We start from the raw sequence: 13,421 nt of genomic DNA on the forward strand, positions 1-13,421 counted from the left end.
TTCGATCCCCGACACTGACGCCTGCTGCTGTGTATTTGGAGTTTGCGTGTCTCTCTCTCCGTGGTCGCGTAGATTTTTCTCCGGGGTCCTTCGGTTCCCCCCCCACTCCACATTTAGAATCAACGTCACCACGCGTTCAGAGTATTTTGGCTGCTATAAATTTCCACGTGATGACAGGTCACTATGTTGAGCTCTCATTTGTGATGGAAAGGTCACTTCAGAAAAAAAGAGAGCTATGCAGATCACTGGGCCTTACCTGCTAAAATAAAACCACTGTTTACAGTAGAACCCCTCTTAACGACAGTGATTGGTTCCACGAAACCGATCGTTAAGTGATTTGGTCATTAAGCGAGTATAGGAAATACACGTCAAAGGCGTAATTCGTTTTGATAGCATCGAAAGTTACCTCTTTTTCACCCAACAAAAACGTAATTTTAAAACGTAAAATAAACACTGTCAATGCATTAATTGTGGCTTTACCGAAAGTCCCAAAGAACATTAATTTATATTTACTGTATCTACAACAGCCCGTCGCGAAGCGAACACATTGGGCTCTACACTATTCACTACACTACTATACACTACACTACTCTACACTACACTATTATCCACTACACTTGTATACACTACACTACTATACACTACACTATGCACTACACTACTATACACTACACTACTATACACTACACTACTCTACGCTACACCACAATACACTACATTATACACTACATCACTATACACTACTCTACACTATAAATTACACATTGGGCTCTATGGAGGCTCGTCGTTAAACGATTAGTCGTTAAGAGAGCTTCTACCTTTTGTTTGTTGTTGTTGTTGTTGTGTGAGGACGATGTCACTCGCGTCTCCACGCTGCCGTGTCTCCTTGAAGGACACGTGTCTCTCCGGGTCACGGGGTCACCGGCTGCCCCCCCCCTCCCACCCCCCTCTGTATATTTAGCCCCTAAAAGCCCCCCCCGCCCGCCCCGGGTCCTGTCCCCCACACGCACACGCGCGCGTTATCGTCTCGGGAATGCTTCCCCCAGCCCTCCCCTCCCCCCGGTGATTGACGGCGCAGTCCTTCAGGACGCTCAGTGGCGAAACTGGAAGATTGGGGAGACCCTCACGGAGGCCACCACCATCACCACCCCTCTCTCTACCGTGGAGGGTGATGAGAGGGTCGGGTTGAGCTAGTGCTAGGCCTGTAGCAAATGTTCTAAAGGGGCCCTAAATTACGAAAAAAATAACCACGTAAATATTAAAACACAATTTTTTAACTCGCATAGTAAAGTAATTGTGTTTGTTAATTTGCTATACAGCCAGATCAGGGGTCGGCAACCTACGGCTCCGGAGCCGCATGCGGCTCTTTGCGGGCTGCTTCTTGACGATATGTACGTATGTACAGTATGTACTCAGATGCATTGCGGCTCTTGAAATACTGAATTTTGTACCGAATTGGAAAGAAATGGCTCTTCTTGTTATTTTGGTTGCCGACCCCTGAGCCAGATAATACGACGAATCGCTAAGCTTAAACACCCGGTCGTTCGTAAAAGTCGAAGGCGGTATAGTACTATAGTAATAGGGCAAGTGCAGAACCACTGACCGGAATTGATAGTTTGAAAGCATCTTCTTGGTTCTTTCGGTAAAGTCACGTAGAAGGAGAATAATACAATAATAAACAATAAAACATAATAAAATAATTATCACGACGTTTCGGCCACAACGCAAGCAGCCGTCTTCAGGTGAAGAACAGGTCTGTCGAGAAGGCAGAGTCTGAATGGCCGAAACGTCGTGAGAATTCTTTTATTATGTTTTATTTTTATTATTTTATTTTTCTCCTTCTACGTGACTTTACCGAAAGAACCAAGAAGATGAATCCCTGCAGTCACGAAAGCTTTAAATATAATTATTTTATTATGTTTTATTTTTATTATTTTATTATTTCCATTCTACGTGACTTTACCGAAAGAACCAAGAAGATGAATCCCTGCAGTCACGAAAGCTTTAAATATAAATATTTAATAATGTTGATTTTTATTTTTTTTATTATTTCTATTCTACGTGACTTTACCGAAAGAACCAAGAAGATGAATCCCTGCAGTCACGAAAGCTTTAAATATAAATATTTAATAATGTTGATTTTTATTTTTTTTATTATTTCTATTCTACGTGACTTTACCGAAAGAACCAAGAAGATGAATCCCTGCAGTCACGAAAGCTTTAAATATAAATATTTAATAATGTTGATTTTTATTTTTTTATTATTTCTATTCTACGTGACTTTACCGAAAGAACCAAGAAGATGAATCCCTGCAGTCACGAAAGCTTTAAATATAAATATTTAATAATGTTGATTTTTATTTTTTTATTATTTCTATTCTACGTGACTTTACCGAAAGAACCAAGAAGATGAATCCCTGCAGTCACGAAAGCTGTAAATCGAAGCTTGAAAGCATTTAGCGCGGGGCCCTTGAAAGTGCGGGGCCCGTAGCTACATTCGTAGCCACTTTCGCTACGAGGCTCATGCGGCACTGGTTGTGACTTGTGAGGCGTATTCTGCGGTTTCCCACGGTGGCACAGAGTCTACCTCGTGCAGCGCAGGCGAATGAGACATCCCGCTGAAGACGACACGGCTCTGATTAATGCCGTTTCTACGTAAACAAAGCGAAAAAATGGGACCTTTATTTGCCAGTATCAAAGTATGTAAACACAAGAGTAGTTACTATTTCTGGAAAAACAAATTTATTTATTTGGTGTTCAACATCTTAACACCCGTTTTATTGCCAGAAAGGGTAAACCCTATTCTAATTTTTTTAAAATACCGTTCTATGTTGTTGGATATATTCAATACAAAAGCACTTTACAGATAATGGTATATTACACTGGTCAACAAAAAAAAAATTCTGGCCTGGACTTTTGCAGCTGTTTTAGACTAATTTCAGGGTGCTGATTCCAAATCTGATCTCAGATTTGCTCTATCACATCTCATTTTTATGCTATCGGCATACCCCATTTTCATTGATTTTACCCGAAATTAACTCTGTCACTTATGATTGCAAGTTGTTGCGAGTCAGTGACTGCTTTAGTGTTAAAATATGGTGTTGAATTTTTAGGATAGTGTGTTTATAATATCATTTTATGTAGATATCCACATTTATTTAATATTTTTCTTCAGCAGTTTTTATTGAAAATGCAATATTTGATATCTCAAAAACCTAATGTGATAGACAAAAACTGATGCCAGATTTGGAATCGGCACCCCAAAATTACCTTAAAACCGTTGGAATACCTTATGCCAGAAAAAGTGTGTTGACCAGTGTTATTTATGCATTGTATAGTTTAGCGGCGAACTAGGACCCATGCCCAACAGAGAGGGCCTTTGCCCGCAAAACGCATGGCAGGTCACCAGAAGAGGTTCGGGCAAGGCTGACTGTGCTGATGAGACACTGCATGTTGAAACCCGGACCCAGAGTTTTCCTTGCATGAAACCAAAGCTTCAAAGCTTGATGCCCTTGCTGCTGCTGCAACAACAACAAAAAGTGTCACTTCAAAAAGGGGCCGTGCAGCTGATGAGATGTTTCGAGTCGCCGTGGGGAATATAAAGTTACAAAAGAAATAATCAGACGATAAATAGCTCCATTCACACGTCTCTGTGCCTCCACGTAAAATAATGAAAAAGTAAACGTGTGAGAATAGGGTTTAGCCTTTTTTTCTGGTAACAAAATAGTTGTGTTAAGATGTTAAAACACCAAACTGAAACCTTTTACAGGGAATCATGTCTGCATTAACCACAATACTTGTGGTCAGAATTAAAAAAAAAACACTGATAACATATGCATTGTCTTTGAAACTGATTGGTCCACACCAGAGACAGCTTCCTTTCGAGCCTATTTACTCACAATCACAGCCCACTCACCATCACAAGCCACTCACCATCTCAAGCCACTCACCATCTCAAACCACTCACCATCTCAAGCGACTCACCATCTCAAGCCACTCACCATCTCAAGCCACTCACCATCTCAAGCCACTCACCATCTCAAGCGACTCACCATCTCAAGCCACTCACTATCTCAAGCCACTCACCATCTCAAGCCACTCACCATCTCAAGCCACTCACCATCTCAAACCACTCACCATCTCAAGCGACTCACCATCTCAAGCCACTCACTATCACAAGCCACTCACCATCTCAAGCCACTCACTATCACAAGCCACTCACCATCACAAGCAACTCACCATCACAAGCAACTCACCATTACAAGCCACTCACCATCACAGTCCACCCACCTCTCTATCTCTCTCTCTCTCTTTGCTCACAACACAGGAGCCAGCGCCCACGACACAGAGAGGTGGCAACGAGGTGAGAGTTGATGAGGTGCGGGAGAGATGCTTCGGTGGAAGAAGAAGAGACGAGGAGAGGCGGGTGGTCAAGAAAGTGTGAGGAGGAAAAGGAATGAGGATTAGAGGTGGGAGGTGGGGAGAGGATGGGAAACTGGATGTGATGATGTGGTGAAGGATAGCTGGTGACGAGGAAGCAGGGCAAGGATTAGGAGGAGCAAGAGGGAGGTTGAGAGAAATTAGGAGTTTCGATTTAAAGCTTTCGCGACTGCAGGGATTCATCTTCTGAAGACGGCTGCTTGCGTTGTGGCCGAAACGTCGTGAGAATTATTTTATTATGTTTTATTTTTTTTATTATTTTATTACTTCCCTTCTACGTGACTTTACCGAAAGAACCAATAAGAAGAAATTAGGAGGGCGAGGAGCTGGAGGGTGATGCGAGCATGGTGGCGAGGAGGAGGAAGAGGAGGGTGAGAAGGAGAGGGGTAGGAGCGGAAGGCGATTCCGTGATGGACATCTCGCGAACGAAACTCGGCTCCGTCTCGCGGAGCAGCGGAGTGGTCACCAGGGCGCGCGACCCCCCGGATCTGACCCCGGGGTCAGGGTGGTGACATCATCGGCAGCTCCGAGATCGCCGTGACGAGGCGACGACGGGACACGTGGTGGCGCAGGAACGGGCGGCGAGACGCCGTACCCGTACCTGGCCGCACCAGGGTCGCAAACGGGTACCCGTACCCGGCCGTACCCGTACCCTACCCGTACCCGGCCGGGTACGGGTAGGGTACGGGTATCGGGTACCCGATTGCGACCTCTGGGATGAAGCCATGTTGCAGGCGCGGGTGGGTTGATTCTAGGAACTTGAATTGTGAGAAGAGACAAGACGTTGGGAAATGAGTGACAAACGGTGACTCACCAGTGACTCACGGTCTACCCGTACCCGGCCGCACCAGGGTCGCAAACGGGTACCCGGCCGGGTACGGGTAGCCGGGTATCGGGTAGGGTACGGGTATCGGGTACCCGGTTGCGACCTCTGGCATGGCCCCTGTCCCGTGGAGAACGTCCTGGTTACATAGCATCACCACCACCGTCATTCAACAGCATTCACCACCGCCACCATCACCACCACCATTCTCCACCATCATCGCCACCACCGTCGCCACCACCGTCACCAACCACCACCACCACTCACCACCATCATCGCCACCACCATCACCACCACCATCACCACCATTCACCACCATCACCACCATTCAACCACCACCACTCACCACCATCATCGCCACCACCGTCACCACCACCATCACCACCATTCAACCACCACCACTCACCACCATCATCGCCACCACCGTCACCACCACCATCACCACCATTCAACCACCACCACCACTCACCACCATCATCACCACCATCACCACCATCACCACCATTCACCACCATCATCATCATCACCACCAGCACCACCATCAGCCATGGTCAATCCGCCGCATCCACCGCACAGACCGTGGCAGCAGCAGTAGCAGCTGTAGATGCGGATACTCGACGGCGATGTTGATGCACGAATTGGAAACGACGAACTCTCTGGGCGGCAGCGTGCAGCCAATGCGGTCACCACCCAGAGCCGGCCCGCGGAGCAAAACAGCGTGGACTCGATGCTCGATTTTCACAATTCGAAAGGAAGAAATCGTCACCACGCCCGCTACTCCTGACTCGGCAATTTATTTTTATTTACACGCTTTCATTTAACTCACTTTGTCTGTTGTTGTTGTCGTTGTTGTTGTCGTTGTATCCTCAAATCTTGTAACTCAATTTTAACCCACTTACCAATGTGGCATCGACTGCAAACTTGGTATACTTACGTCATACTGATGACAATACTATATTCTATCATAAAAAATAAAAAAAATTTGGTTAAACTATCTTTTTACACGCTTTCTATGAACTCACTATTGCTGTTGTTGTCGTATCCTCAAATATGGTAACTCAATTCTAACCCACTTCCCAAAGTGGCATCGACTGCAAACTTGGTATACTTATGTCATACTGGTGACAATACTATATTCTAGCATAAAAAATAAAAATAAACTATTTTTAAACATTCTTTTTTATATGTTATGTTTCAGCTTGGGTGTAATTGTCCAATAAAACTGACGTTGTCTGTAATTGGCCACGGTCCCTTACGTTGTGGCAAGCTTCGGGGCCACTTCCTGGAGTCGTGGAGTTCTTCCATTACTCGTACATTTCATAAAAGCGTGTTTAACAAAAGTTTTTTTAAAACTATTTCTCATTTATTTGACTAGATAAGGACCATCTCAGCTACGCGGAAGATTGTTCAAGAAAGCGACCTGGTTACCACAAATGAATGATTGCTCAACGAAGTGATCTGTCATCATCTGCACGTGGAAATTTTGGCAGTAGCCAAAAACCACCTGCAGAGGTACACTGGAGGTGGTGGGCTGGAGTTAGGGAATATATCCCGAGCCGCCTTGATAGAACACTGGCGGTGGCATGTGACTAGTGGTAGCCATAAGCCAGAGGTGTCTTCTTGGTTCTTTCGGTAAAGTCACGTAGAAGGGAAATAATAAAATAATAAAAATGTTTTATTTTTATTATTTTATTATTTCCCTTCTACGTGACTTTACGGAAAGAACCAAGAAGATGAATCCCTGCAGTCACGAAAGCTTTAAATATAAATATTTTATTATGTTTTATTTTCATTATTTTATTATTTCCCTTCTACGTGACTTTACCGAAAGAACCAAGAAGATGAATCCCTGCAGTCACGAAAGCTTTAAATCGAAATTTAAGCCAGAGGTGTCGTTCACTGTTTAGTTTAATTTGTATATATATATTTATATTTTAAAGCACATTTGTTTACCTTTCCTATACTTTGCACTGCTATCGTGTTTTTTTTTCTGTACCCATCGGATTTCTCCAGGTATGAATGCGAATTCTGATTCTGGATGTGGTGTGCGGTGCTGAGGATTGAAGCCTCGATGTCCGCAGAGCCCGCTTTGTATCTCCCCGAGAGTGTCACCCCAACTCCCAGGGGGGCGAGGAGAGAGAGAGGAGAGAGCGGAGACCCCCCACGTCCTCCGTCTCGAGCCGCAGTGGCTCCAGCACTCGGGCTGAACGATTTGGAGAAAACATCTAATTGCGATGTTTTTTTTCTGACAGATATTGCGATTTGATTTGCGATTAAATTTGTCAAGCGTCAGTTCAATATTCACTGTGTAATAGATTGAAAACATGTGATGGAGCATTACCATATGATACCATCTAAATATGAACTGCTCGAAATATTTCGATTTAAAGCTTTCGTGACTGCAGGGATTCATCTTCTTGGTTCTTTCGGTAAAGTCACGTAGAATGGAAATAATAAAATAATAAAAATAAAACATAATAAAATATTTATATTTAAAGCTTTCGTGACTGCAGGGATTCGTCTTCTTGGTTCTTTCGGTAAAGTCACGTAGAATGGAAATAATAAAATAATAAAAATAAAACAATTAAGTAATTCTCACGACGTTTCGGCCACAACACAAAGACAGAGTCTTCCCGACAGACCTGTTCTCCACCTGAGGACGGCTGCTTGCGTTGTGGCCGAAATGTCGTGAGAATTACTTTATTATGTTTTATTATTATTATTTTATTATTTCCATTCTACGTGACTTTACCGAAAGAACCAAGAATATGCTCGAAATATTCGAATGCAAGGGTGAGAATTTTAAAGATACGAATTGCTTCCAACGCATAGAACAATTGTTAGGTTATTATAAATAAAGTTATAATAATAAAAAATTAAACAATTCCAATAAGAAAGTACATAAAAGGACTTTTCAAATCGCAAAAAATCGCAGCCTTTGTGATTTGCTAATCGCATTGTTTCAAATTGCGATGTCGATTTGAAATCGATTAATCTTTCAGCCCTATCCAGCACCCACGAATGACACCCACGTAGACACAAATATTCCCCGTGTAGCCTGTAACAGACTGTTGGGGCAAGTGCTGTTAGCGAGCACCTATGAAGGCAGGCACGGCACACGAGGGGGTGGGTGGCCAGCAAGCACGCCCGGCCGCCTTTGTCTCCCCAGTGGCGATGTTTACACACTCATTTGAGGCCGAGTAGACCTACGGGAGGCGCACGACCGGCTCAGATAATCGTCACCGATGTTGGCCGTGGGCATGAATCGAACTCGGGCCGCCGGGTTCGTAGCGCAGCACAGCGCTAACCGCTGCACCACCGCTCCCCCACGTGTACAAAGACAAAGACCCCCCGTATAGCCTTCAACAGACTGCTGTGGCAAAGTGATGTCAGCGAGTAGCATCTTCGAAGGCCGACTAAACAAGGGCACACGAGGGGCTGGTGGCGGTGTGTTCGAGCAACTCCATCCGAACACTCGGCTCCATCATCTCCACCACCACGTGGTTCCCTCCCGTGCCCCCCCCCCCATCGCTGCCCACGGGGGGGGAGTGGGGGACTGGGTCTCACCATCCTCACCGCCCCCCTCCCAGTCACCTCCTCCAACCCCCACTACGCCACATGCCAAATCTGCCCGTCCCAACCCCGCGTCTGCCCACCCGGGACAATTAAGGGCGCTCGCTTTAATTAAGAGGCGGCCGCTGCTACTGCTTCTGCTGCTGCGGCTGCTGCTGCGGCTGTTGTTGCGCGTCGCTCCGCATTGATTCCTCGCGACCGCTCGTCGCTGATTTACGCGACGGATTTGTTGTTGATGGGGCGGCCCCCCCCCCACAACTCGCCCCCCCCACCTCGCCCTTCCCCCCGCCCCTCTGGGCCGAGCAGCCGCAGAGATCGGCGGTGGCCGTGGCCGTGGCGTGGCCGTCATTAGGCGGATTGCGCCCCGACCCACGCGTTCAGCCGCGCGGCGTTTGGGAGTCGTTAATTTGTTGTTTTTTCTCGCTCTCTCTCTCGCTCTCTCTCCGTCTCCTCTCGCTCTCCTCTCGCTTTCTCTCTCCGCCGAAGCGTTTACATCGGAGTGGCCTCGTGGACTCGGTCCAAGAGGTGACCTCAACGCCCCACTACCCGCCCCCACCTCTCTCAGAGGGCCCCAGTCAACCCTCCTCCTCCTACTCCTCCTCGTGCACGCTGCCAGCGTCTCTGGGTGCCCTTGCCCCCTCCCAGTGAGTGGCTCCTTGAGATGGTGAGTGGCTCCTTGAGATGGTGAGTGGCTCCTTGAGATGGTGAGTGGCTCCTTGAGATGGTGAGTGGCTCCTTGAGATGGTGAGTGGCTCCTTGAGATGGTGAGTGGCTCCTTTTGATGGTGAGTGGCTCCTTGAGATGGTGAGTGGCTCCTTTTGATGGTGAGTGGCTCCTTGAGATGGTGAGTGGCTTCTTGAGATGGCGAGTGGCTCCTTGAGATTGTGAGTGGCTTCTTGAGATGGTGAGTGGCTCCTTTTGATGGTGAGTGGCTCCTTGAGATGGTGAGTGGCTTATTGAGATGGCGAGTGGCTCCTTGAGATGGTGAGTGGCTTCTTGAGATGGTGAGTGGCTCCTTGAGATGGTGAGTGGCTTGAGATGGTGAGTGGGCTGTGATGGTGAGTGGCTCCGTGAGATGGTGAGTAGCTTGAGATGGTGAGTGGCTTGAGATGGTGAGTGGCTGTGATGGTGAGTGGCTTGAGATGGTGAGTAGCTTGAGATGGTGAGTGGCTTGAGATGGTGAGTAGCTTGTGATGGTGAGTAGCTTGAGATGGTGAGTGGCTTGAGATGGTTAGTGGCTTGAGATGGTGAGTGGCTGTGATGGTGAGTGGCTTGAGATGGTGAGTAGCTTGTGATGGTGAGTGGCTTGTGATGGTGAGTGGCTTGTGATGGTGAGTGGCTTGAGATGGTGAGTAGCTTGTGATGGTGAGTGGCTTGAGATGGTGAGTGGCTGTGATGGTGAGTGGCTTGAGATGGTGAGTAGCTTGTGATGGTTAGTGGCTTGAGATGGTGAGTGGCTTGTGATGGTGAGTGGCTTGAGATGGTGAGTGGCTTGAGATGGTTAGTAGCTTGTGATGGTGAGTGGCTTGAGATGGTGAGTAGCTTGTGATGGTGAGTAGCTTGTGATGGTGAGTAGCTTGAGATGGTGAGTGGCTTGAGATGGTGAGTGGCTGTGATGGTGAGTGGCTGTGATGGTGAGTAGCTTGAGATGATGAGTGGCTTGTGATGGCGAGTGGACTGTGATGGCGAGTGGCTTAAGATGGTGAGCGGCTTAAGATGGTGAGCGGTGGGCCCCGGGATGGACCCCGCCAGAACGTCTTGCGATGAGTGAGAGCGCGAGCTTCCATCACCGAGGTGGAGAGCCCTGGCCGCCTCGCCCACACTGACATTTGAACCCTGACCCTGGCCGCAGATGAAAAGGCCATGCAATTAAGAACCTGGGGACGAGGTGAGCCGGGTCAAATACTTACAGACGGCAGGGCCCTGTGATTTGAGGGCCGATAAAACCACCGCCTCCCACCCACCAACTCCACCCCTCCTCATCGCCACCCCCCCCCCCCCCAACTCTCATCATCCTCCCCCAGGGGCCTGATCAGGACCTGCCGGAGAGAAGCAGCAGCAGCTGTGGCCCCGGCAGATGAACGCATGGCCAGGCAGATGAACGCGTGGCCAGGCAGATGAACGCATGACATATGAACGCGTGGCCAGGCAGATGAACGCACAACAGATGAACGCATGGCCAGGCAGATGAACGCGCGGCGGATGAGCGCATGGCAGATGAACGCACGGCAGATGAACGCATGGCCAGGCAGATGAACGCTTGGCCAGGCAGATGAACGCATGACATATGAACGCGTGGCCAGGCAGATGAACGCACAACAGATGAACGCATGGCCAGGCAGATGAACGCGCGGCGGATGAGCGCATGGCAGATGAACGCACGGCAGATGAACGCATGGCCTGGCAGATGAACGCGCAGTGGATGGAAGCGAGCGAGGGAGATCTTGACACGAGGAGCAGCAGGAGGAAGGAGGCAGTCTTGAGGCCGCGCTTCCAAATCCGCTGCTGCTGCCAGGGCTCTGATAGAGAGGGGGCTGTCATCGTCGTCATCATCATCAGAGTCACTGGGCTGGCTGCGGCCGCTATCAAGGATGCAGGGATTGAGGCTCGCGTGGTGATGGGGACGTGACGGGGGGGGGGGGGGGTCTGCTCCCCTCTCTCTCCTCCACAGCTTTAACCGTTCGCGAGATCGCCACTCATCATTAATCCGCACCCAACCCCCACCGCCATCCACTCACTCTCCCCACCATCACCACCACCAACCCCCACCCCTCCATCACTATCCCACTGCTAACCGTGGTGGACGAGTTAACCCTTGCTATCCAGGCAACACGAACAGCAGCCCTTGAGCAGTGGGGCTGTGGTTGGTGGCGGTCCAGATATCGCGAGCAAATCCGTGGCCCGGGGGAATTCACCTCCAAACTGCTAAACTCTTTATTTATTGCACCAGGTAAGGCCGACTTGAGCTACGGAGCTAGTTTCTCTGAAGCGACCCAGGCTCTCACAAATGACAGCTCGACGAACGTGGCTTCATCATCGTCATCATCGTCATCATCGTCATCATCGTCATCATCGTCATCATCGTCATCATCGTCATCATCGTCATCATCGTCTGTGTGCAGCAGCAGCAGCAGCAGCCGAATACTCTGAACGCGTCGTGGTGACGTTGACTCTTAAATGTGGAGGGAAAAAACCGGAGGACCCGGAGAAAAATCCACGCGACCACGGGGATAAAGAGAGACACGCAAACTCCAAATACACAGCAGCAGCAGCAGGCGTCAGGGTCGGGATCGAACCCACGACCTCCTGCGTACCTGGCGAGGTAGTTAACATCTCCTAGCCACCGTGATGATGATGATGAGAGAGAGAGACACGCAAACTCCAAATACACAGCAGGCGTCAGGGTCGGGATCGAACCTACGACCTCCTGCACACCAGGCGAGGTAGTTAACATCTCACCACCGCGGCACCAAACTCAGGTTGTCGGCGGGTTTGACGCTTCAGTGCCGCTGACTGCTGCGCCACCACTCCCCACCGGCAAGTAGCGGGGGGTGGAGGGGGGGCTACAAAGAAAACTACTGGAGTCGTGTTTATTATTCGTGCGTGCGAGATTTTTACGATTACGATCACGATCATAATCAATAAATCACGTCGCCTAAACCGAGGGCATAAAAGCACCATCCGAAACTTTTACTGCGCAATTAGGGATAAATATTAGCTCGTAAAAAAAAAAATGTAGGATTCAAACATTCATTATCACCGGGTAAATTATACATTTAACGCAAGGCGACGAATGTGCCGGGCAATTATTAAATTTGTTTTTCCCGAACCGCGGGCGTCCGCCAGAATTTTCCCGAACATGGATCGTGACCCCCCCCTCCCTCACCCACGGCAACAGCAGAGACACAGAGACACAGAGGAGACACAGAGACACAGAGGAGACACAGAGGAGACACAGAGACACAGAGGAGACGCAGAGGAGACACAGAGGAGACGCAGAGGAGACAGAGACACAGAGGAGACGCAGAGGAGACACAGAGACACAGAGGAGACACAGAGACACAGAGGAGACGCAGAGGAGACACAGAGACACAGATGAGACGCAGAGGAGACACAGAGGAGACACAGAGGAGACACAGAGACACAGAGGAGACGCAGAGGAGACACAGAGACACAGAAGAGACGCAGAGGAGACACAGAGGAGACACAGAGGAGACGCAGAGACACAGAGGAGACACAGAGACACAGAGGAGACACAGAGGAGACGCAGAGGAGACGCAGAGGAGACACAGAGGAGACACAGAGGAGACACAGTGGAGACACAGAGGAGACACAGAGGAGACGCAGAGGAGACACAGAGACACAGAGGAGACACAGAGGAGACACAGAGGAGACACAGAGGAGACGCAGAGACACAGAGGAGACGCAGAGGAGACAGAGACAAGAACAAAGTCAGAGACACACACACACACACACCGGGGCGGGGTGACATGTTTAAAGGGAAATCGTCGTCTTTCTAAAGTCGCGTGGCCTCCAAGCAAGGAGGGGCAGCCCTGGGTTCGATTCCCGACTCTGATGTCCTTTC

The sequence above is a fragment of the Lampetra fluviatilis genome, chromosome 63 (assembly GCF_964198595.1).
Source record: "Lampetra fluviatilis chromosome 63, kcLamFluv1.1, whole genome shotgun sequence".
In the NCBI taxonomy this organism is placed as follows: Eukaryota; Metazoa; Chordata; class Hyperoartia; order Petromyzontiformes; family Petromyzontidae; genus Lampetra; species Lampetra fluviatilis.